General features: G+C 49.5%; 2 long non-coding RNA genes across 15 annotated transcripts; both read right to left on the bottom strand.

The window, feature by feature from the left end:
• Nucleotides 1–867: 867 nt before the first annotated feature.
• LOC148050000 (uncharacterized) lies at nt 868–13,102 on the bottom strand. Of its 10 annotated transcripts, none has more exons than XR_015701818.1 (7): nt 10,412–11,602; nt 9,786–9,881; nt 4,032–4,240; nt 3,166–3,588; nt 2,404–2,524; nt 1,563–1,634; nt 868–1,213 (listed from the first exon to the last, which is right to left on the bottom strand). It is a non-coding gene; the product is annotated as an uncharacterized LOC148050000 (long non-coding RNA). The 10 variants fall into 10 exon arrangements; XR_015701820.1 differs by lacking the exon at nt 1,563–1,634 and having other exon boundaries at nt 872–903; nt 1,104–1,213; XR_015701819.1 differs by lacking the exon at nt 1,563–1,634 and having other exon boundaries at nt 872–903; nt 1,104–1,317.
• Nucleotides 13,103–17,365: 4,263 nt separating this feature from the next.
• Nucleotides 17,366–24,416, bottom strand: LOC148050001 (uncharacterized). 5 transcript variants are annotated; one of them, XR_015701824.1, is made up of 4 exons: nt 20,182–24,416; nt 19,948–20,096; nt 19,185–19,305; nt 17,366–18,073 (listed from the first exon to the last, which is right to left on the bottom strand). It is a non-coding gene; the product is annotated as an uncharacterized LOC148050001 (long non-coding RNA). The 5 variants fall into 5 exon arrangements; XR_015701825.1 differs by having other exon boundaries at nt 17,366–17,659; nt 17,860–18,073; nt 19,948–24,416; XR_015701823.1 differs by adding an exon at nt 18,319–18,390 and having other exon boundaries at nt 17,366–17,969; nt 19,948–24,416.
• Between the last annotated feature and the right edge of the window lie 1,036 nt (nt 24,417–25,452).

Consider the following 25,452-nt stretch of genomic DNA (forward strand, 5'->3'; position numbering starts at 1 on the left):
ATAGACAAGTTCTTTTTTATTTTAAAACCCTATCTATCTCCATTTAGATTTTTTAATAATTTCTAGAACGTAGCAGGTACAGGTTTGTATTTTGAAATCCTTTTCTCTCTATATATATACAGAAATGAATATTATTTTTCAATATATACATATAAAGGCGAGAGATTTTCCTCTACTGCAATGCCTCGCACCCGTATTTCCAGTTTTTAACAATTTTAATTACACACACACACACACACACACACGAGTTTTCAGGCATTTTGGGGCTGTGACCCCCCCTCCTCTGGGGGGGAACCTCCCCGTGACACCTTCATCCCCCACTCACCTGCTCCTCTGTTTCATCATCACACCCCCCGCCCCCAGGGACGTTGGGGTGCCCCAAATGACATCATCACCCCCCAGGCCCCTCCAACACTTTTTCATCACCCCCCCCAAAAAAGGCACAAAACAAGGAAAACAGCCCCGACCGGCAGCTCGCTACTTTAATAATGCCGTTTACATATGTAGGCGCCCCCCCGAAAAGGGGAGCTCCGCCAGAGAAATAAAATGCGGGCAGCCCCCCAGCCCCTGTCCCGCAAGCCGGCGGCTGCCCCACGCCGCGGGGGGAGCCTGCCAGGGGACGGTGACGCACCTCTCGCTCAGGCTCTGCTCTGCCGTGCTCCCCCTCCGTTCCCGCGCTGGGACGGGCTCCCCGGGGCAGCGAACCTCCCCGCTCCCTCTTGGCCCGGCACTCTCCCCACCAGACAGCCCTCGCTGACGCACCCGCGGGGCACCCGCCGGAGACAGAGCCAGGAGCCTCCAGGCACGGGGCCGGCCCCTTACCCTCGGGACGCTTCACGACCGGCAGGCCAACCTGGGCCGGGGGGACCTAGCGAGCATCACGAGACGCTTGCAACGAGACACCTGAAAAACAGAAATCCCAAGCGATATTTCCGCATGTGAAAAAAATAGCACAGCAGCGAGTAGAGGAATTCAGTCAGAGCAAGGGAGGGGAGAGCAGTTGAGCTCAAGGAGGATTCGAGGTAAGCAGGTCAGCTCAAAACACAAGACGTCCTTTAAAAGCTAGAGCGACCTGAACGCTTCCAATCAGCATGAAGACTAACCGGTACGATTCCAAACACGTTCTTCGCGTAAAAGTACGCGCTCTTGCCGGCGTTGGAAAACGTCTCACCCCTTCCTTACGGCACGGCTGCAGGGAGACAACCCTGCGAGGCTGCAGGACAAGGGCGTACCGCAATCAGAATCTACGCTTACAGATCCGCCGCAACAGCTACGGCCCTCGCGCTCCTGCGCATCTTGCTGGCTCGGTCGATAAAGCTGGAAGCGAAGCGTAACGCTTTCGAGGGTAAAAGGAAAACCAGAGGACAAATCGCAGCAATTCGCTTCCTACTAAAAAAGCTGTGCGTGTGCTTACAGACATCCAATAAAAATACTTCTACTGGAGAAGGGCTGGATTTTCCTTTTGCGTTAATTTAACTTGCACAGCTGTGAATCGATACCAGCAGATTATCTGTCTCCAAGATACGCAGTTATCATTTGACCAGGGGTTTTTTGCGCCTTACGTCATTAGGAGCGACATCTGGCCAGCCGCGCTGCCCGAGAGAGATGCTACTGAACTGCCAGGGAAACGCACCCTTGAAAGCCAGACAGAAAGAAAAGTACTTCAGAGCACTCCGTCAAACGAGCGGGGGGGGGAAAACCCGTAACGTTCAGTTGCCTCTCCTGGTCAACGTTTAGAACAAATACCTAACGGCTCAAATACACCTAAGCAATTGTACGCCACAGCTAGTTGGCAGTTAAAGTTGAAACAATGCCACAGCTAGTTGGCAGTTGCAGGTGAAACAATGCAAGGCAGTTTGTATAGACAATTTTAACTTTTTTTTTTTCCTAAAGTTACATCTAGGGTAGAAAAATCAGTGAGAGAAGAGATCCCCCATACGGTTTTACTTTGCGGGCGGAATCCAATCCCCGGGGCTGCAATGCCTAAGGCTACCAGAAAGGACCGGCAGATTTGCTAACGCTTTTGGCTGCACCGAAGCACGCAGAGGAACGCGTGTTGATGACATCTCGGCTGTTGCAACTGAGAACCAGCGATGCCATCAACTTCCGGAAGACGTGCTGTGCTCGGGTCTTTGGAAGCAAACGGACTTTTCTTTTTTTTTTTTTTAAGAGAGCGGAAAGTCTCGCTGCTGCTGACTTCTACTGCCAAGCGCATCATCTCTGAAGATCCCCACTCTGATGGGGAGTTCATAAAACACAACTTCTTTGAATGAGAAAGACTTCCATTCTGGAAAATCTCTTTCCAACTGAAGTAAGAAACCACACGCTGTAGGTTAAGGAAAAAGGACGCTGCCGAAGCAGTAACTCACCAAAACCACGTCAGGACTCGCTGTCGCTACTTACAAGGCTGGCAATGCTTCTCGGGAAAGCGACGCCGATTCCTCCTCTTTTGTCCACGTCTCTCCTTGGACCTGGATCGCTTTTAGTATGGGTGCCAGTATCTCAGTAAGCTTTTCAAGTACTACTGTAAGATATTTTCAAAACTTACTGACTGAAAAAGCACACAACAGACGATCCCTCAGAAACATCTGTAACGCGACGCTTCCCGGACACGTCCGCGCTTTAAGCTACGACGGCAAGATAAGCAGGGCTCAAGAAACGCCATGCCGATGAGGCGACGCGTTCGAGACCCTCGGGAGGCTTACCGAGGGGCCCCATGATCACCAAGAGCTACGGAAACATCAAGACCCGAGAAAGCCAGGGTACGAGACACAGAAGACAGACTACGCAAAAGCAGAACACACAGACACAGGATGGAACCGCCCTGCCCAGCCAACGTCAGCAGCGTGCTAAGAACAGTAACCCGGTCCTTTTCCCTTCCCAAAGGAGACTGCTCCTGGACAGGCCTCTCCCCGACACCAACTTTATAACCCCTCCCTGCAATTCCTATCCTTGATACCTCCTCAGCCCTCACCCCGCAACTGAGCTTTCAGAGGGCCAGGGATCTGAATCCACCCTCAAAAAAGAAAAAAAGAAAACCACCACACACCTAACTAGAACATTCCTGCACTCACTCAGTTCCTCTTCATCATCTCAAAAAAACCAAAAAAACAAAAAACAAAAAACCCCAAAACCTCCCAACCCAAAAACCCACAGCACACTAACCAACTAAAACACAGTGCTGGTATTCAGCATCGGTCTGGTTACTGCCAACCGCTTCTGCGACACCCTCCTCCTCAAAAGCACCGCACCGCTCTGCTCCCCTGCTCCACGCCTGTTCTCAAGAAAGATGCTCCGGCTGTCGCTCGGTGCACCTAGGATGCCAGGAGACACAAAGTTCCCGTGGCGCTCGGGTGAAATAGCCAGCCCCGTGTGCCTCCCCTCTACCACCCAGCTCACCTCAACTTCTCGGCCGATTCTCAAGGCAGCCAGCACAGCTCCCACAGAACCAAACGGGAAATGATTAACCAACATGCCATTTCATACTTTACTATTAAATGACGACCCGGCTGACAACCACCTCGCCTCCTCCAGCCGCTCCTCAGCGGGAAGCTACGCCCCAGTCCGAGGCTGTTAAAAGGGAGGACCCTAAGGAAAGAGAACAACTCCTTGAAAACTAAAGACAGGGAACGGGATAAAAGCAAAAAACTTCAATAATGACGGGAATTAGGGCAACAAAGAGAAAAAAATGAAAACCGGGGACAGTGAACTAAAAGAGAGACGTAGGAAGACAATTGAAGAAGCAAAGGTACTAATAGAGACAAGGAAGAATTAAAAAAGGGAAACGGCAAACGGAATACGAGTAGACAGAAGCTTTTGTCGTGGTTTAACCCCAGCCAGCAGCTAAGCACCACACAGCCGCTACGGGGGAGAAAATTGGAAGGGTGGAAGTCAGAACACTCGTGGGTTAAAGGAAGAACAGTTGAACAATTGAAGGAAAAGACAACAGAATAGTAGTAATAGTACTAGCAGTAATAATAATAAACCAATAACAGTATACAAAGCAAGCGATTCACTCTACAGGTGCTCACCACTCGCCGACCGATGCCAAGCACGTCCCCGAGCAGCGATCGCTGACTCCTGGCCAACGACCCCCCGTTTCCCTACCGAGCGTGACGTCACACGGGAGGGAATAGCGCTTCGGCCGGCGCGGGTCAGCTGAGCTGGCTGTGGCGCCTCCCAGCTTCTGGCGCACCGGGCAGAGCACGGGAAGCTGAAAGGTCCTTGAGCGGTGTAAGCGCTACTTAGCGACAAACAAAACGTCAGTGCGTTACCAACATTGTTCTCGTCCTCAATCCAAACCGCAGCACTGTGCCAGCTACTTGGCCCAGCCCCATCTTCGCTTCATGGGTCCCACCTGGGCTGCCCTAGCTGGAACCCATCAGGAACTGAGGCCATCACCCCAGCCCCACAGCACATCACTGCGTCCCCTGGACCCAACCGCAGCCGCTCACCCAGAGGCCAGGGGCTGGAAACACATCTGGGGTCACAAAGGAGGCAGCAAATGTTTGTTCCTTCACGCCCATCAGAAATCCCAGCAACGAGCTGGTTACGAGGCTCGGTGCCCAAAGGCAGCGGGACAGAGGGAAAAGAGGGACGAGGAAAGCAGAAGGAAGGATGGAGGGAGGTAGAGAAGAGGGGTAGGACAGGGAGCCAGAAAACGGGATACTGGGAACAAGAGAGGGACGGGGAACCGCACAAGGGTGTTGAGAGAGAGAGAAATGGAGTGCAGCGAGGAGGAGGATGGGGAGATCCCACAGGAACAGGGAGCAACAGGGGGCAGGGGAGAGAGACAGAAGGGACCGAGCGGGACAACAGGAACAGCAGAGAGGGACAGAGAGAATAAGAGACACGCAGGCAGCGGCGGGGCGGGGCGGATAGAGGGAAGTACAAAAGGGGGAAAAAGCAAAAAGAATTAAAAAAAAGTGACAGGAAGTTGGATAGAGGCAGTCACAGAAATAGAAATTAAAAAGCAACAAACATAGGCAAGAATTAAAAATTAGAGAATGTAAGACAGAGCGAGAAATAGAAAGGGAACAGGACAGAGAGGCAGGACATGTAAAAAATTGTTAAAGGGAGCTACGTAGAGGGAGATTTGAAAGGGAAAATAAAAACCAATGGACTACAGGAAACACAGGAAAGAAAAATGGGACAGGGAACTAGATAAATGGAGACCTAGAAATAAGACGTTAAAAGCAACATGGTACGTGACAGGAAAGCATTAAGAATAAGGGAAAGGGAACTAGATAAATGGAGACATAAAAAGAAAATTGTAAAAGCGACAGGGTAAGGAAAACCAGAAAAAATTAAAAACAGGGAGAGCAAACTGCGTAAAAGATGAGAGAGAGAAAAATTCAAAAAGGATGGGACAGGAAAGAATTAAAAAAGACCAGGGATAGGGACCTTGATAAAAGTAGACCTAGAAGGAAACTTGAAAATGCCAAGAGGTACAGCACAGTCAGCAAAGAACTAAAAACAGGGACAGCAAACCAGATTACATATGGAAACAAAATTTTAAAAGCCGAGGGATAAAGAGAGGGGAAAATGAAAAAAATAGAGATGGCAATCTAAAGAGAGACATACGAAGAAAAGAGATGAAGTGAAGCACAGGCTGGAGGACAGACAGGAAAGCATTAACAAATAAGCGCATTGGATGGGATAAAATTAGACATCGGAAAAATAAAAGCCACGTCTCTTAGGAAAGACAAGAAAAAACTACCAAATAAAGAAAGGGGGACAAAGAGAGAGACGCATACAAAGTAAATTTTAAAAGCAACGGGGTACACAACAGACCGAAAACTATTAAAAAGTAAGGATTGGGAGCTTGATCAAAGTAGATGTAGAAAGAAAATTTCAAAAGCAACTGGGTAGAGGACAAACAGAAAGAAAATTAAACACAGAGGCAGCAAACGAGATAAAAGTAGACACAGAAACAAAAATTTTAAAGCCGAGGTACTAAGACAGGAAAGAATTAAAGAAATAGCAACAGCGAACCAAACAAATGCAGAGAGACAGAAATTGTAAAAAGCGACCGCGCTAAGGAAAGATGAGAAATAATTAAAAAATAATGACAGTGAACGGAATAAAGGTAGAAAATTTTTAAAGCAACAGAGTTTAGGGAAATAGAGGAAAAAATTTAAAAGTAGGGGCACTGAACTGAAACGGGGACATAGGAAGAAAATTGAAAATCAAAGGCACTAAGGAAATAATTAAAAATAAAGACATCGAAGGGAAAAATGTAGACAGGGAAAGAACGTTTTAAAAGTGATGGGTATGAGGGAAATAAAGGGAAAAATTAAAAGATAGGGACAGCGAACTAAAACAGATGTGGAAAGAAAATTTAAAAAGCAACGGCACGAATGAAAGAAAAAGAAATAATTTTTTAAACAACAGCAAAGGGAATAAAAGTGGGCATAGAAAGAACATTTAATAAGCAGAGGGGAACTAGGGGAATAAAGGGGGAAAATTGAAAAATAGGGACAGCAAACTCAGAGATGGAGAAAGAACATTGAAAAAGCGAGGGCACTAAGGACAGACAAGAAATTATGAAAAGAAAAGACAGCAAAATAAAGACTGCAAAGGGAATAAACGTAGACAATTTTAAAAGCGACAGGGATTAGGGAAATCAAGGAAAAATTATGAGATAAGGAGAGCAAACTAAAACAGAGATGTAAAAATAAAATCTTTAAAGTGACGGCACTAAGACAAGAAATTATTAAAAAAATTCAAAGGTAATAAAAGTAGGCATAGAAAGAAGATTTAATAAGCAGAGGGGAATTAGGGAAACAAAGGGAAAAATTATGAAATAGGGACAGTGAACTAAAATAAATGCAGAAAGAAACTCTAAAAAGCAAGGGCACTAACCAAAGACAAGAAATTATTAAAAGACAAGACAGCAACATAAAGACAGTGAACGAGGTAAAAGTAGAAAAATCTGAAAAGCAAGGGGGATTAGGGAAATAAAATAGAAAAATTTAAAAATAGGGACTGAACTAAAACCGAGATGTAGAAAGAAAAGAAATAATTAAAAAATAAAGGCATCAAAAGTAAGAAAAGTAAGCATAGAAAGAACATTTTCAAAGGGGGCGATAAGGGAAAAATTAAAACATAGAGACAGCAGGCTAGAACAGATTAAAATAGAACATCTAAAAAGCAAAGGAATTAAAGAAAGGCAAGAAGTAATTAAAAGAACAGCATAATAAAGACTGGGAACGGCATAAAAGAAAATTTTAAAAAGTAACGGGGATTAGAGAAATAAATGGAAAAATTAAAAAATAGTGGCAGTGAACTTAAAGAGATGGAGAAGGAAAATTTAAAAAGTGAGGGCACTATGGAAAGACAAGAAATAATTGAAACATAAATACAGGGAAATAATGACAGCTACTGGAACAAAAGGAGACAGAAAACTTTAAAAGAAACTGTGATTAAGGAAATAAGGATAACATTCAAAAATAGCATCACTGAACTAAAATGGAGATGATGAAAGAAAACCTAAAAAGCGATAGCACTAAGGAAAGACAAGAAAGGACAATCAAAAACTAACAGCAGCAAACGGGATAAAAGTAGAACATTTTAAAAGCCAAAGGACGGAGAAAGGAAAGAACTAAAAAATAGCAGCAGTGAACTACAATGCAGAAATAAAAAAAAAAAAAAACGCACTAAGGAAATACAAGAAATCATTCAAAACTACAGATGGTGAACAGGAGAAAAGTGGGCAGAGAAAGAAAATTTGCAAAGCCATGAGCATTAGGGAAGAGAAGGGGAGGGAACTAAAAACTAGGGACAGCCAACTAAAGGCAGAGCAAGAAAATTTAAAACGGGAGGGCCCTAAGGAAAGACAAGAAATAATTAACTAGAGCACAATAAAGACAGCAAAGGGGATAAAAGGAGACAGAAAATTTAAAAGCAATGGAGATTAAAGCCATATTGAGCAAATGAAAAAACGGCGATGGCAAACTATAAGGAAAATAAGGAAAAAAAATTAATCGAAACTGTGAACTAAAAGAGAGATGTAGAATTAAAAAATTGTAAAAGCAATGGCAGTAATGAAAAACAAGAAAAAATAATTAACATCTCATGACAGCAAAGGAGATAAAAGTAGAAAATTTTAAAAACCAATGATCAAGATTAAGAAAGGAAAAAAGGAAAACCCAAATATTAAGATTAAGAAAGGAAAGCACTAAAAAATAGTGACAGCTAACTACAACACAGACATAAATAGACATTTTAAAAAGCAAAGGCACTAAGGAAAGACAAGAAATCATTAAATAATAAAGACAGTGAACAGGATAAAAGTAGGCATAGAAAGAAAACTAAAAGAAAAAGAAAACAAACTAAGAGAGAGCTGTGGAAAGAAAATTTTAAAAGGTAGGGCACTAAGGAAAGACAAAAAAATAATTAAAGATAAATACATCAAAATAAAGACAGGAAATGGTATAAAAACAGACAAACTTTTAAAAGCAATGGTGATTAAGGAAATAAGGAAAAAATTTTAAAATCCCATTGGTGAACTAAAATGGAGATGGAAAAGAAGATTTAAAAAGTGATGGCACTAAGGAAAAACAAGAAAGAATAATTAAAAGTTAATGACAGCAAACAAGATGCAAGTAGAAATTTTAAAAGCCAAAGGATTAAGAGAGGAAAGCAGTACAAAGTAGCAACATTGAACTACAATGCAGACATAGACAGAAATTTTTAAAAGCGACAGTGCTAAGGAAAGACAAGAAATCATTAAAAATAAAGACAGTGAACGGAATAAAAGGAGGCATAGAAAGAAAACTTAAAAAGCAATCAGCATTAGGGACAGTGCACTAAAACAGAGATGCAGAAACAAAATTTTAAAAAGCAAGGGCACTAAGGAAAGACAAGAAATAATTGGGAAAATTAAAAAACAGGACAGCGAACTAAAGGGACGGAGAAGAAAAATTCAAAAAACGAGGGCCCTAAGGAAAGGGGGCAACAGGAGACAGGAGAGTGCTTAAAGGAAGCGGCGATTAAGAACATCAGGAAGTGATTTAAAAGCCCGCCTCGGTGAACTAAAACGGAGACGGAAAAAACGGAAAAAGACAGAAAATTATTTTTGAATCATTTATATAATACAGCAGATATAGGTTTGTATTTGGAAATCCTTCTTTTTATATATATATATGAATTCTGTATATATACATATATATATATATACATATGAATATTATTTTTATATATATATATATATATATATATAAAGGCGAGAGATTTTTCTCTACTGCAATGCCTCACACCCGTATTTACAGTTTTGAACGTTTTTAATCACACACACGAATTTTCGAGGCCGATTCCTCCTCTTTTGTCCACGTCTCTCCTTGGACCTGGCTCGCTTTTAGTACGGACGCTAGTATCTCAGTAAGCTTTTCAAGGACTACTCTAAGATATTTTCAAAACTTATTGACTGAAAAAGCACACAGCTTCTATGACGAAAACAAAGCCTGTTTCTTCTGAACGCCTGAACTCTTACAAACGGCGTCTTTCCTCTTTTAGGACGCAACTATTTTCCCAATATCATTTCCTAGTAAGCGCACAGAAACAGAAGATTGCGCTTTCAGGAAGGCAAAATAAACGGAGGGAAGTCGGCTTTGCACAGGCAGAACACGCTCCAGCGCAGACCTTCTTTTCCTTTTAGGATCTGCGTTAAAATAGTTCCTAGAAAAACTACAGAAGGAAGGAGAGCTGGCGCATTCTTGACGTTAACTTTGAAGTCCATGCTACAAGCGCCTTAGGAAAAACGCGGACACGCATCGCGGACGTACCTTGTACTCGCAGACCGCTACGCTGCCTTTCCGTCCGTCTTGCGCTTTCACGGCAGAAGAAAGGGCGACCACGGTGAAACGGCGGCAGCTGACGCTCTGCTGAGAGAGGAAAAAAACCTGTAGCATAAAGCTGGGGAGGAGTCCCACGCTGCCCGGTTTTGTGAAGTCTTGCGAAGGCTACAGCCGAGCAAAGGAAAAAATAGCCGTTTGGAACATAGTGCCAAACAACACTCGGCAATAAAACTCGGAGGCGTTTGACACGCGCCCATTTTTTGGTAACTTGCTATTTGCTTCCTGTTATCGTTGTTCTTCCTTCAGAACCTCTACTTGGAGCCAACTTCTTTGCTATCCGTTCAAGCGTTTCCCTTCCTGGTATTACTAGCACACGGGCCCAGGCAAGTCCCTGAACTGCTCTTCCGAACTTCTCCAAACGACAATTACAGCCACAAAAGAGGACTTCAAGAGAGGAAAAGGAGAGGCCGGGAAGCAAAAGAGCTCTGCAGGCTGCCACCAGTCAACATTCCACTCTTTTTTTTTCTTTTTTTTCTTTTTAATCCCCCCCCCCGCCCCCAAATACAAACAAAAAAACCCCATGACCTTGTATTTTTTTTCCTTTGGGAGCTCACCCCTGTCTCAGCACAGTGTCCTCCACAGAGCAGGAAGCGCAGACGATCTGTATCCCGATTTGCACGCGACGAACCCGTGTTCAGAAGAAATAGGCCAGATCTGTAAGACCGGTGTTATTTTGGGGGTTTTAACAATCACAACGCAATTGCATCGACCGACGCATTTGTGAGAAAACTCCTTAACTTCTAAACGTAGCACCTCCTTGGGTAAAAAAACGTGAGCGAGATTGAAAAAAAGGGATGATTCAGAGCTCCCGCTTACAATGGAGCCGTGCGGGCAGGAATGAAAGTGAAGACAAACAGCAGCAACAGGAAGTGAAATTCGGCTTTAATTCTGAGCACGTGCTTAAGAGACTCTCCAAGCCCACACCTCAATCCTAGGAGCGACTAGCCCTTTTCTGGAAGGACAAACTTTGTTACTTCAAAGTCCTAGACCGAAGGCTCCACGGAACAGAACGTGCACCGAGCCACAGGCCACCGTGCCATCAACGCTCTGATGGCAAAGAAAAACCAAGGAAAACTAAAGTTTAAAGATCGGTTTCCATCGCGTTTCATTCCTTACGTTTCCACTGGCACCTAGGTGCTCCAAAATGAACTCTACTGACCCCGCATGTTACTAACAATTTAGTTCTGCGTATCAAAACAACAGGCTAGTTCCAGCTCGCCCATCAAAGTAGCACGACCGACCAGAAGAGAAACACCGGACCCTAAAGAAGGGAACAGGCAGCTCTTCATTTCTCCTAGAGGAAAGTCTGTTCTTTTGCCCGGAAGGCAAACAGCCGAAACTGCCAAGGGAGCACTGCAGGAACGCGGCGCGCTCTCTCAGCTGCAATTTGTCATCGGCTTTTCTGCACGGGCAGCGGCTTTGCCTTTCCTCTGGCTTTGATGTGGCGCCCCTGGAGCGTCCTTGACCCGGCAAGGGTTTCTCCCCGCTCCCGCAGCCCCAGACACGCGATTACCTGAGCGCCGAGCGGAATCACCCACGCGGGATTTTCTTCCCGGGACGCAGAAGGTGACGCTGGGAAAGGAGGAGGCAAAAAACGAAGCGGTTTGTCCGGCAGCCACGGCCCTAGAAACTACACCTCCCGGCATGCCCCGGGCAACCAACGTGGCCGACCAAAAGCCCCGGATGCCAGGGGACGCAGCCCTCCGTGCTTTGGGATCCTGCGGGGACACCGTTCACCGCGCCACCGCCGCACGTGGAAGCCCCGCCGAGCCCCCAGCGCGGCTCCCCCCCGCCGCCCGGCCCCGGAGCGGAGCGGCGCGGCTCGGCGCGGCGCCCGCCCAACTCCGGGCTCACCTCGCCACCGGCCCCGACCCGACGCGCCCCCCCCTCGCCCGGCTCCGGGAAGCCCCGCCCGCCCGGCTCCCACACGGCACCGAACCCTCCCCGCTCCGTGCCTCCCGCCGGCCCGCCGCTCCCCCGCAGGCAAGGGAAAGGAGGAGGCAAAAAAGGAAGCGGTTTGCCCGGCAGCCACGGCCCTAGAAACTACACCTCCCGGCATGCCCCGGGGAACCAACGTGACCGACCAAAAGCCCCGGATGCCGCGAGACGCAACCCTCCGTGCTTTGGGACCCTGCGGGGACACCGTTCCCCCCGCCGCCGCCGCACGTGGAAGCCCCGCCGAGCCCCCAGCGCGGCTCCGGGCAGCCCCCGCCAACACCTCCGGCTGCCCGCCCCCGCCCGGCGCCGACGCGGCGCGGCGCCCCCCCGCCGCCCGGCCCCGGAGCGGCGCGGCTCGGCGCGGCATCCCCGCGGCTCGGCGCGGCACCCCCCCGCCCCGGAGCGGCGCGGCTCGGCGCGGCGCTCCCCCGCTGCCCAACCCCGGCGCGGCTCGGTGCGGCGCTCCCCCCCGCCGCCCGGCCCCGGAGCGGCGCGGCTCGGCGCGGCGCCCCCCCCGCCGCCCGGCCCCGGAGCGGCGCGGCTCGGCGCGGCGCCCCCCGCCGCCCGGCCCCGGAGCGGCGCGGCTCGGCGCGGCGCCCCCCCGCCCCTCCGGGGCCGGGCGGCTCGGTGCGGCGCCTCTCCGCCGCCCGGCCCCGGACCGGCGCGGCGCCTGCCCAGCATCGAACCAGTGCGGCTCAGATCGGCGCGGCGGCCCCCCGGCGCCCGGCCCCAGAGCGGCGCGGCTCGGCGCGGCGCCCGCCCGGCCCCGGACCGGCGCGGCTCGGCTCGGCGCGACGCTCTCCCGCCGCCCGGCCCCGGCGCGGCTCGGCGCTGCCCCGCCGCCCGGCCCCGGCGCGGCTCGGCGCTGCCCCGCCGCCCGGCCCGCACCGGCGCGGCGCCCGCCCAGCATCGAACCAGCGCGGCTCAGCTCGGCGCGGCGCCCCCCGCCGCCCGGCCCCGGAGCGGCGCGGCGCCCCCCCGCCGCCCGGCCCCGGGAAGCCCCACCCGCCCGGCTCCCACACGGCACCGCACCCTCCCCGCTCCGTGCCTCCCGCCGGCCCGGCCGCTCCCCCCCCAGGCACCGCCGCCCTTCTCGGGACTTTCCCCGCTCACCTCCTCCCTGCCTGCAGCCGCAGCCGGGCTCCCGCTGGCCCCTCCGCGGGGGGAAGCTCCACCCACGGCGCGATGCCCGCCCCCGATGCACCTCGCAGGCGCTGGCGAAGCTCCGCCCTCCCAGCGGAAAACCCCGCCCTCTGCAGCCAAGCTCTGCCCTGCACACAGCACGCATGCGCCGGTGAAGCTCCGCCCCCTCGGCAAAGCTCCACCCTCCCATGGCAAAGCTCCGCCCCCCGCAGCAAAGCTCCGCCCCTGAGACAGCGCGCATGCGCAGACAAAGCTCCGCCCTTCACAGCAAACCTCCGCCCTCCCACGGCAAAGCTCCGCCCCCCCGCAGCAAAGCTCCGCCCCTGAGACAGCGCGCATGCGCATACAAAGCTCCGCCCTTCACAGCAAACCTCCGCCCTCCGACGGCAAAACTCCGCCCCCCCGCGGCAAGGCTCCGCCCCCGACGCATCGCGCATGCCCTGGTCAAGCTCCGCCCTCACCCGGCAAAGCTCCGCCCTCACCCGGCAAAGCTCCGCCCCCCCCCGCGGCAAGGCTCCGCCCCCGACGCATCGCGCATGCGCTGGTCAAGCTCCGCCCTCACCCGGCAAAGCTCCGCCCTCACCTGGCAAGGCTCCGCCCCCCCGGCAAAGCTCCGCCCCCGAGGCAGCGCGCATGCGCGGCAAAGCTCCGCCTTTCACATCAAAGCTCCGCCCCCACGGCAAAACTCCGCCCCGAGACAGCGCGCATGTGCCGGTTAAGCTCCGCCCTCACACGGCAAGCTCCGCCCACCCGCGGCAAAGCCCCGCCCTTCAGCGCAAAGCACCGCCCCCCCTCGGCAAGGCTCCGCCCCCGAGACAGCACGCATGCGCCAGTGAAGCTCCGCCCTCGCACGGCAAAGCTCCGCCTTACCACCGCTAGGCTCCGCCCCCCCGCGGCTAAGCTCCACCCCAACACAGTGCGCAGGCGTGGTCTCCAGGGGCGGGGCCTGTCGCTAGGGGTGGTGCCCTTCCCCTGCCCGGGGGCATCCAGGGGCGGGGCCCGGCGCTAGGGGCGGGGCCGCTCCACACCAGGACCGGGGCATTCGGCGGGGCGGGGCTGCAGCGGAGGCGGACGCCGCGGGGCGGGGCTGCAGCGGAGGCGGACGCGGCAGTGCTAGCAGCGGCAAGCGCCTCCCGTGCGGCGAGAGCGGCGCTTCCTTACCGGGAGGCAGCAACGGCTGCGGCGGCAGCACCCCGCGGCCACCGCGCTGTCGCATGCCCGTTACCGGCCACCGGCACCGGCGACCACGGGGACGCCACCGCCCCTGCGCGGCTCCCGCCCTGCAGTACCCGCTTTTGGCCGCCAGGCGGCAGCACCACACCAAGCCCGGCGCTCCGACCGCGCCCCGCGGGGAGAAAGGACTAGCGCCCGCGCCCGCCTGGGGCCGCCCGCAGCCGCCGCCGCTGCCGCCGCCGCCGCCGCCTTACGGGGGGGCGGGGGGTGTCACAAGCCTCGTCCTTCTCTGCCCCTGCTCCCGCTCACAGCCCACGCAGCCACAGCCACCGCCTCGCCACCAAAAAGCACCCAAGCGGCTCGAGCATTTCAGTCCTCTGCACTTGACAGCTTGCAGCGGCTGCTGGCCCTTTCTCTCCGCGCCCCCCACCCCAGCACCCAGCCGGGGGACGCAGCACAGGGAACCTGGTCAATACCTTTGCCTTGCCTCGGCTTTTTTGCCCCCAGAAAAAGCCCCCGGGAGTGCTGGATTCATCTGCATGTGGCATCAGGGGTGGGAGAGTGACACCAGCGAGTCAACAGACCCTGGAGAGATTTTAGTAAAAAAAAAAAAAAAAAGAAAAAAAAAGAAAATAAAAGCGACACCGATGGCATCCTCAAGGCACTGAAAGCTGCTTTGCGTCAGAGGGGCAGCTACGATTATCAGGAAGCGGTGCATGCGAGCAGACCACGGGCAAGCGCGCGATCTGCGAGCGAGCGATACGCTGGCGCCCCTCGGGCTCTGCTGCGGTGCCCGCCCTCTGCTCATCCTGCACACGCACCGGGCTTCCCGCGCAGGGCTTGCCGCTTAAACAAGACGCTGCGCCATGTTACTTACCGCCCTGCCCTGCGGCGTGCAAAGGAATGAGACGTGAAACAGGGAAAGCAAAGGGGCACGGCGGCCCCTCAGCTGGCCGCACCAGACGGCCGTAGAGCCCTGCCAGTTCCCTCGCTGCTCTGGACGGCAGCGCAGCTCCGCGCTCCCTGCCGCTCCCGCCAGCACGCGCGGCGCCCGCGCTTGGCCGCCTGCAGCGCGCGAGACTCGGGAGGCTGGAGGGGCCGCTCGCCTCCTTCGGCTGCTTCATTTGCCGCCTTAAAACAATCGCTTCCACGCTCCCTTTCTTCATTTCAGACCCCTCTCCACATCTCCTGGCCTGCAAGCCATTTGCAGCAAGCAACACGGCTGAAATCCTGTGCTGCTAGACACCTAGCTGTCATCTTGCTCCCACGCCCAAAGGCTTTGGGAACCTGAACCCCCTGCTTGGTTGGGCATCGAGACCGCGAGGCGAGAAACACGCCTGGACTCCACCAAGCCAGGCGCCTGCCACATCGCTCAGCACGGTGCTACGCGGCTGCCTGACCGACACCTTCTGCCGCTAAAACCAGAGCGCGGTTCCCTTCTGAAGAGTCACCGGCAGCGCGGAGAGTCCCTCGCCTTTCCCTGCGCCAGGTCCCCCGGGAACAGCGTCTCAGTCGGACTGGAGCGTGCAGCAGCCTCCGGTCGTCCCAGCCCCTCGCCCGTCCAGAAAGCGCCTGCCTGTAGCAGCGGCAGAACCGCTGCTGCCCAGAGGGGAAAGGAATGGCTCGGGGCAAAGCTCCCCAGGCTGCCCGTGTCCCGTGCGGAGCTGGGGGTCCAGAAGCAAAGGAGCTATGGGAGGGGGGAGCAGGGGAGCGGGGGCACGAGACTGGAGGGCAGGGGACGCGGGGGGCACGTCACGGGGAAAAAAAACCCGCACGGGGGGAAAAACCTTGTGTGGGGGGACGTTTGGGTGGAGAGCACTTGGGAGGGCGCAGAGACAGGCAGAGGAGGACGGGGGGCGGAGACGGACACGGACGGACAGCGGCTGTGTGTGGGTAGAAAGGTGCACGGGGGGACACGGGTGGGGATGACCTGCACCAGGGGGTCCGCCCGGCATAATCCACAGCAGATAACTCACCTGGGATAAGCCGCAACGGATAGTCCGCTCCGGAGAAGGAATCCACGCCAGATAATCCCCAGCAATGCCCCTCAAACTGCCAGCGGTTCACCCCAAATTTGGCCCAAATTGGTGCGGGTTTTGCGTTTGGGTTTTTTGGTTTGTTGGCTTGTTTTTTTGTTGTTGTTCTTTTTTGTTTTTTCTTTTACATCATACAAAACTTGGGGGTTTCTGCTTTTCAAAACTATTCAGTTCTGGGGTTTTCCGGCGCTTTTCCACATCATAACAATGGGTCATTTTTGGTTTTCTGCGTTAAAATGTAGGGGGGGGGGGTGTGGGTGTGTGCGCGCGCGCTTGCTTTCCAGCTGCACAAATCCAGGCGGATTCGGCTTTCCTGGGAGCCCCAAACCGTGTTGCTCTTGGATATTTTGCTCTTGGACTTGGATATTTTGACACTTTGGTATCTTAGACTTCGGTATCTACTTACAATTCTGTCTATTTAGACTTAGTTATCTGTTTACACTTCCATAGAACCTTTACTTCCATTACACAGACAACCTACTTTGGCTTACTCGGTGACACACGGTAAGCGTAGATACCTCTACCTATCCAGACTTTCTTCTGTTTTAAATTCCTTCATCTACATCATCTCTTTTTGCATTTTAAACTCCTTTATTTCTTCACATATAGACAAGTTCTTTTTTATTTTAAAACCCTATCTATCTCCATTTAGATTTTTTAATAATTTCTAGAACGTAGCAGGTACAGGTTTGTATTTTGAAATCCTTTTCTCTCTCTATATATATACAGAAATGAATATTATTTTTCAATATATACATATAAAGGCGAGAGATTTTCCTCTACTGCAATGCCTCGCACCCGTATTTCCAGTTTTTAACAATTTTAATTACACACACACACACACACACACACGAGTTTTCAGGCATTTTGGGGCTGTGACCCCCCCTCCTCTGGGGGGGAACCTCCCCGTGACACCTTCATCCCCCACTCACCTGCTCCTCTGTTTCATCATCACACCCCCCGCCCCCAGGGACGTTGGGGTGCCCCAAATGACATCATCACCCCCCAGGCCCCTCCAACACTTTTTCATCACCCCCCCCAAAAAAGGCACAAAACAAGGAAAACAGCCCCGACCGGCAGCTCGCTACTTTAATAATGCCGTTTACATATGTAGGCGCCCCCCCGAAAAGGGGAGCTCCGCCAGAGAAATAAAATGCGGGCAGCCCCCCCCAGCCCCTGTCCCGCAAGCCCGCGGGTGCCCCACGCCGCGGGGGAGCCTGCCAGGGGACGGTGACGCACCTCTCGCTCAGGCTCTGCTCTGCCGTGCTCCCCCTCCGTTCCCGCGCTGGGACGGGCTCCCCGGGGCAGCGAACCTCCCCGCTCCCTCTTGGCCCGGCACTCTCCCCACCAGACAGCCCTCGCTGACGCACCCGCGGGGCACCCGCCGGAGACAGAGCCAGGAGCCTCCAGGCACGGGGCCGGCCCCTTACCCTCGGGACGCTTCACGACCGGCAGGCCAACCTGGGCCGGGGGGGACCTAGCGAGCATCACGAGACGCTTGCAACGAGACACCTGAAAAACAGAAATCCCAAGCGATATTTCCGCATGTGAAAAAAATAGCACAGCAGCGAGTAGAGGAATTCAGTCAGAGCAAGGGAGGGGAGAGCAGTTGAGCTCAAGGAGGATTCGAGGTAAGCAGGTCAGCTCAAAACACAAGACGTCCTTTAAAAGCTAGAGCGACCTGAACGCTTCCAATCAGCATGAAGACTAACCGGTACGATTCCAAACACGTTCTTCGCGTAAAAGTACGCGCTCTTGCCGGCGTTGGAAAACGTCTCACCCCTTCCTTACGGCACGGCTGCAGGGAGACAACCCTGCGAGGCTGCAGGACAAGGGCGTACCGCAATCAGAATCTACGCTTACAGATCCGCCGCAACAGCTACGGCCCTCGCGCTCCTGCGCATCTTGCTGGCTCGGTCGATAAAGCTGGAAGCGAAGCGTAACGCTTTCGAGGGTAAAAGGAAAACCAGAGGACAAATCGCAGCAATTCGCTTCCTACTAAAAAAGCTGTGCGTGTGCTTACAGACATCCAATAAAAATACTTCTACTGGAGAAGGGCTGGATTTTCCTTTTGCGTTAATTTAACTTGCACAGCTGTGAATCGATACCAGCAGATTATCTGTCTCCAAGATACGCAGTTATCATTTGACCAGGGGTTTTTTGCGCCTTACGTCATTAGGAGCGACATCTGGCCAGCCGCGCTGCCCGAGAGAGATGCTACTGAACTGCCAGGGAAACGCACCCTTGAAAGCCAGACAGAAAGAAAAGTACTTCAGAGCACTCCGTCAAACGAGCGGGGGGGGGGGGAAAAAACCCGTAACGTTCAGTTGCCTCTCCTGGTCAACGTTTAGAACAAATACCTAACGGCTCAAATACACCTAAGCAATTGTACGCCACAGCTAGTTGGCAGTTAAAGTTGAAACAATGCCACAGCTAGTTGGCAGTTGCAGGTGAAACAATGCAAGGCAGTTTGTATAGACAATTTTAACTTTTTTTTTTTTTCCTAAAGTTACATCTAGGGTAGAAAAATCAGTGAGAGAAGAGATCCCCCATACGGTTTTACTTTGCGGGCGGAATCCAATCCCCGGGGCTGCAATGCCTAAGGCTACCAGAAAGGACCGGCAGATTTGCTAACGCTTTTGGCTGCACCGAAGCACGCAGAGGAACGCGTGTTGATGACATCTCGGCTGTTGCAACTGAGAACCAGCGATGCCATCAACTTCCGGAAGACGTGCTGTGCTCGGGTCTTTGGAAGCAAACGGACTTTTCTTTCTTTTTTTTTTTTTTTTTTTTTTTTTTTTAAGAGAGCGGAAAGTCTCGCTGCTGCTGACTTCTACTGCCAAGCGCATCATCTCTGAAGATCCCCACTCTGATGGGGAGTTCATAAAACACAACTTCTTTGAATGAGAAAGACTTCCATTCTGGAAAATCTCTTTCCAACTGAAGTAAGAAACCACACGCTGTAGGTTAAGGAAAAAGGACGCTGCCGAAGCAGTAACTCACCAAAACCACGTCAGGACTCGCTGTCGCTACTTACAAGGCTGGCAATGCTTCTCGGGAAAGCGACGCCGATTCCTCCTCTTTTGTCCACGTCTCTCCTTGGACCTGGATCGCTTTTAGTATGGGTGCCAGTATCTCAGTAAGCTTTTCAAGTACTACTGTAAGATATTTTCAAAACTTACTGACTGAAAAAGCACACAACAGACGATCCCTCAGAAACATCTGTAACGCGACGCTTCCCGGACACGTCCGCGCTTTAAGCTACGACGGCAAGATAAGCAGGGCTCAAGAAACGCCATGCCGATGAGGCGACGCGTTCGAGACCCTCGGGAGGCTTACCGAGGGGCCCCATGATCACCAAGAGCTACGGAAACATCAAGACCCGAGAAAGCCAGGGTACGAGACACAGAAGACAGACTACGCAAAAGCAGAACACACAGACACAGGATGGAACCGCCCTGCCCAGCCAACGTCAGCAGCGTGCTAAGAACAGTAACCCGGTCCTTTTCCCTTCCCAAAGGAGACTGCTCCTGGACAGGCCTCTCCCCGACACCAACTTTATAACCCCTCCCTGCAATTCCTATCCTTGATACCTCCTCAGCCCTCACCCCGCAACTGAGCTTTCAGAGGGCCAGGGATCTGAATCCACCCTCAAAAAAGAAAAAAAGAAAACCACCACACACCTAACTAGAACATTCCTGCACTCACTCAGTTCCTCTTCATCATCTCAAAAAAAACCAAAAAAACAAAAAACAAAAAACCCCAAAACCTCCCAACCCAAAAACCCACAGCACACTAACCAACTAAAACACAGTGCTGGTATTCAGCATCGGTCTGGTTACTGCCAACCGCTTCTGCGACACCCTCCTCCTCAAAAGCACCGCACCGCTCTGCTCCCCTGCTCCACGCCTGTTCTCAAGAAAGATGCTCCGGCTGTCGCTCGGTGCACCTAGGATGCCAGGAGACACAAAGTTCCCGTGGCGCTCGGGTGAAATAGCCAGCCCCGTGTGCCTCCCCTCTACCACCCAGCTCACCTCAACTTCTCGGCCGATTCTCAAGGCAGCCAGCACAGCTCCCACAGAACCAAACGGGAAATGATTAACCAACATGCCATTTCATACTTTACTATTAAATGACGACCCGGCTGACAACCACCTCGCCTCCTCCAGCCGCTCCTCAGCGGGAAGCTACGCCCCCTCCGAGGCTGTTAAAAGGGAGGACCCTAAGGAAAGAGAACAACTCCTTGAAAACTAAAGACAGGGAACGGGATAAAAGCAAAAAACTTCAATAATGACGGGAATTAGGGCAACAAAGAGAAAAAAATGAAAACCGGGGACAGTGAACTAAAAGAGAGACGTAGGAAGACAATTGAAGAAGCAAAGGTACTAATAGAGACAAGGAAGAATTAAAAAAGGGAAACGGCAAACGGAATACGAGTAGACAGAAGCTTTTGTCGTGGTTTAACCCCAGCCAGCAGCTAAGCACCACACAGCCGCTACGGGGGAGAAAATTGGAAGGGTGGAAGTCAGAACACTCGTGGGTTAAAGGAAGAACAGTTGAACAATTGAAGGAAAAGACAACAGAATAGTAGTAATAGTACTAGCAGTAATAATAATAAACCAATAACAGTATACAAAGCAAGCGATTCACTCTACAGGTGCTCACCACTCGCCGACCGATGCCAAGCACGTCCCCGAGCAGCGATCGCTGACTCCTGGCCAACGACCCCCCGTTTCCCTACCGAGCGTGACGTCACACGGGAGGGAATAGCGCTTCGGCCGGCGCGGGTCAGCTGAGCTGGCTGTGGCGCCTCCCAGCTTCTGGCGCACCGGGCAGAGCACGGGAAGCTGAAAGGTCCTTGAGCGGTGTAAGCGCTACTTAGCGACAAACAAAACGTCAGTGCGTTACCAACATTGTTCTCGTCCTCAATCCAAACCGCAGCACTGTGCCAGCTACTTGGCCCAGCCCCATCTTCGCTTCATGGGTCCCACCTGGGCTGCCCTAGCTGGAACCCATCAGGAACTGAGGCCATCACCCCAGCCCCACAGCACATCACTGCGTCCCCTGGACCCAACCGCAGCCGCTCACCCAGAGGCCAGGGGCTGGAAACACATCTGGGGTCACAAAGGAGGCAGCAAATGTTTGTTCCTTCACGCCCATCAGAAATCCCAGCAACGAGCTGGTTACGAGGCTCGGTGCCCAAAGGCAGCGGGACAGAGGGAAAAGAGGGACGAGGAAAGCAGAAGGAAGGATGGAGGGAGGTAGAGAAGAGGGGTAGGACAGGGAGCCAGAAAACGGGATACTGGGAACAAGAGAGGGACGGGGAACCGCACAAGGGTGTTGAGAGAGAGAGAAATGGAGTGCAGCGAGGAGGAGGATGGGGAGATCCCACAGGAACAGGGAGCAACAGGGGGCAGGGGAGAGAGACAGAAGGGACCGAGCGGGACAACAGGAACAGCAGAGAGGGACAGAGAGAATAAGAGACACGCAGGCAGCGGCGGGGCGGGGCGGATAGAGGGAAGTACAAAAGGGGGAAAAAGCAAAAAGAATTAAAAAAAAGTGACAGGAAGTTGGATAGAGGCAGTCACAGAAATAGAAATTAAAAAGCAACAAACATAGGCAAGAATTAAAAATTAGAGAATGTAAGACAGAGCGAGAAATAGAAAGGGAACAGGACAGAGAGGCAGGACATGTAAAAAATTGTTAAAGGGAGCTACGTAGAGGGAGATTTGAAAGGGAAAATAAAAACCAATGGACTACAGGAAACACAGGAAAGAAAAATGGGACAGGGAACTAGATAAATGGAGACCTAGAAATAAGACGTTAAAAGCAACATGGTACGTGACAGGAAAGCATTAAGAATAAGGGAAAGGGAACTAGATAAATGGAGACATAAAAAGAAAATTGTAAAAGCGACAGGGTAAGGAAAACCAGAAAAAATTAAAAACAGGGAGAGCAAACTGCGTAAAAGATGAGAGAGAGAAAAATTCAAAAAGGATGGGACAGGAAAGAATTAAAAAACCAGGGATAGGGACCTTGATAAAAGTAGACCTAGAAGGAAACTTGAAAATGCCAAGAGGTACAGCACAGTCAGCAAAGAACTAAAAACAGGGACAGCAAACCAGATTACATATGGAAACAAAATTTTAAAAGCCGAGGGATAAAGAGAGGGGAAAATGAAAAAAATAGAGATGGCAATCTAAAGAGAGACATACGAAGAAAAGAGATGAAGTGAAGCACAGGCTGGAGGACAGACAGGAAAGCATTAACAAATAAGCGCATTGGATGGGATAAAATTAGACATCGGAAAAATAAAAGCCACGTCTCTTAGGAAAGACAAGAAAAAACTACCAAATAAAGAAAGGGGGACAAAGAGAGAGACGCATACAAAGTAAATTTTAAAAGCAACGGGGTACACAACAGACCGAAAACTATTAAAAAGTAAGGATTGGGAGCTTGATCAAAGTAGATGTAGAAAGAAAATTTCAAAAGCAACTGGGTAGAGGACAAACAGAAAGAAAATTAAACACAGAGGCAGCAAACGAGATAAAAGTAGACACAGAAACAAAAATTTTAAAGCCGAGGTACTAAGACAGGAAAGAATTAAAGAAATAGCAACAGCGAACCAAACAAATGCAGAGAGACAGAAATTGTAAAAAGCGACCGCGCTAAGGAAAGATGAGAAATAATTAAAAAATAATGACAGTGAACGGAATAAAGGTAGAAAATTTTTAAAGCAACAGAGTTTAGGGAAATAGAGGAAAAAATTTAAAAGTAGGGGCACTGAACTGAAACGGGGACATAGGAAGAAAATTGAAAATCAAAGGCACTAAGGAAATAATTAAAAATAAAGACATCGAAGGGAAAAATGTAGACAGGGAAAGAACGTTTTAAAAGTGATGGGTATGAGGGAAATAAAGGGAAAAATTAAAAGATAGGGACAGCGAACTAAAACAGATGTGGAAAGAAAATTTAAAAAGCAACGGCACGAATGAAAGAAAAAGAAATAATTTTTTAAACAACAGCAAAGGGAATAAAAGTGGGCATAGAAAGAACATTTAATAAGCAGAGGGGAACTAGGGGAATAAAGGGGAAAAATTGAAAAATAGGGACAGCAAACTCAGAGATGGAGAAAGAACATTGAAAAAGCGAGGGCACTAAGGACAGACAAGAAATTATGAAAAGAAAAGACAGCAAAATAAAGACTGCAAAGGGAATAAACGTAGACAATTTTAAAAGCGACAGGGATTAGGGAAATCAAGGAAAAATTATGAGATAAGGAGAGCAAACTAAAACAGAGATGTAAAAATAAAATCTTTAAAGTGACGGCACTAAGACAAGAAATTATTAAAAAAATTCAAAGGTAATAAAAGTAGGCATAGAAAGAAGATTTAATAAGCAGAGGGGAATTAGGGAAACAAAGGGAAAAATTATGAAATAGGGACAGTGAACTAAAATAAATGCAGAAAGAAACTCTAAAAAGCAAGGGCACTAACCAAAGACAAGAAATTATTAAAAGACAAGACAGCAACATAAAGACAGTGAACGAGGTAAAAGTAGAAAAATCTGAAAAGCAAGGGGGATTAGGGAAATAAAATAGAAAAATTTAAAAATAGGGACTGAACTAAAACCGAGATGTAGAAAGAAAAGAAATAATTAAAAAATAAAGGCATCAAAAGTAAGAAAAGTAAGCATAGAAAGAACATTTTCAAAGGGGGCGATAAGGGAAAAATTAAAACATAGAGACAGCAGGCTAGAACAGATTAAAATAGAACATCTAAAAAGCAAAGGAATTAAAGAAAGGCAAGAAGTAATTAAAAGAACAGCATAATAAAGACTGGGAACGGCATAAAAGAAAATTTTAAAAAGTAACGGGGATTAGAGAAATAAATGGAAAAATTAAAAAATAGTGGCAGTGAACTTAAAGAGATGGAGAAGGAAAATTTAAAAAGTGAGGGCACTATGGAAAGACAAGAAATAATTGAAACATAAATACAGGGAAATAATGACAGCTACTGGAACAAAAGGAGACAGAAAACTTTAAAAGAAACTGTGATTAAGGAAATAAGGATAACATTCAAAAATAGCATCACTGAACTAAAATGGAGATGATGAAAGAAAACCTAAAAAGCGATAGCACTAAGGAAAGACAAGAAAGGACAATCAAAAACTAACAGCAGCAAACGGGATAAAAGTAGAACATTTTAAAAGCCAAAGGACGGAGAAAGGAAAGAACTAAAAAATAGCAGCAGTGAACTACAATGCAGAAATAAAAAAAAAAAAAAACGCACTAAGGAAATACAAGAAATCATTCAAAACTACAGATGGTGAACAGGAGAAAAGTGGGCAGAGAAAGAAAATTTGCAAAGCCATGAGCATTAGGGAAGAGAAGGGGAGGGAACTAAAAACTAGGGACAGCCAACTAAAGGCAGAGCAAGAAAATTTAAAACGGGAGGGCCCTAAGGAAAGACAAGAAATAATTAACTAGAGCACAATAAAGACAGCAAAGGGGATAAAAGGAGACAGAAAATTTAAAAGCAATGGAGATTAAAGCCATATTGAGCAAATGAAAAAACGGCGATGGCAAACTATAAGGAAAATAAGGAAAAAATTAATCGAAACTGTGAACTAAAAGAGAGATGTAGAATTAAAAAATTGTAAAAGCAATGGCAGTAATGAAAAACAAGAAAAAATAATTAACATCTCATGACAGCAAAGGAGATAAAAGTAGAAAATTTTAAAAACCAATGATCAAGATTAAGAAAGGAAAAAAGGAAAACCCAAATATTAAGATTAAGAAAGGAAAGCACTAAAAAATAGTGACAGCTAACTACAACACAGACATAAATAGACATTTTAAAAAGCAAAGGCACTAAGGAAAGACAAGAAATCATTAAATAATAAAGACAGTGAACAGGACAAAAGTAGGCATAGAAAGAAAACTAAAAGAAAAAGAAAACAAACTAAGAGAGAGCTGTGGAAAGAAAATTTTAAAAGGTAGGGCACTAAGGAAAGACAAAAAAATAATTAAAGATAAATACATCAAAATAAAGACAGGAAATGGTATAAAAACAGACAAACTTTTAAAAGCAATGGTGATTAAGGAAATAAGGAAAAAATTTTAAAATCCCATTGGTGAACTAAAATGGAGATGGACAAGAAGATTTAAAAAGTGATGGCACTAAGGAAAAAGAAGAAAAAATAATTAAAAATTAATGACAGCAAACAAGATGGAAGTAGAAATTTTAAAAGCCAAAGGATTAAGAGAGGAAAGCAGTACAAAGTAGCAACATTGAACTGCAATG

Source organism: Nipponia nippon, unplaced genomic scaffold (genome assembly GCF_047370975.1).
Source record: "Nipponia nippon isolate SJK-2023a ecotype South Korea unplaced genomic scaffold, ASM4737097v1 scaffold_99, whole genome shotgun sequence".
Taxonomy (NCBI): Eukaryota; Metazoa; Chordata; class Aves; order Pelecaniformes; family Threskiornithidae; genus Nipponia; species Nipponia nippon.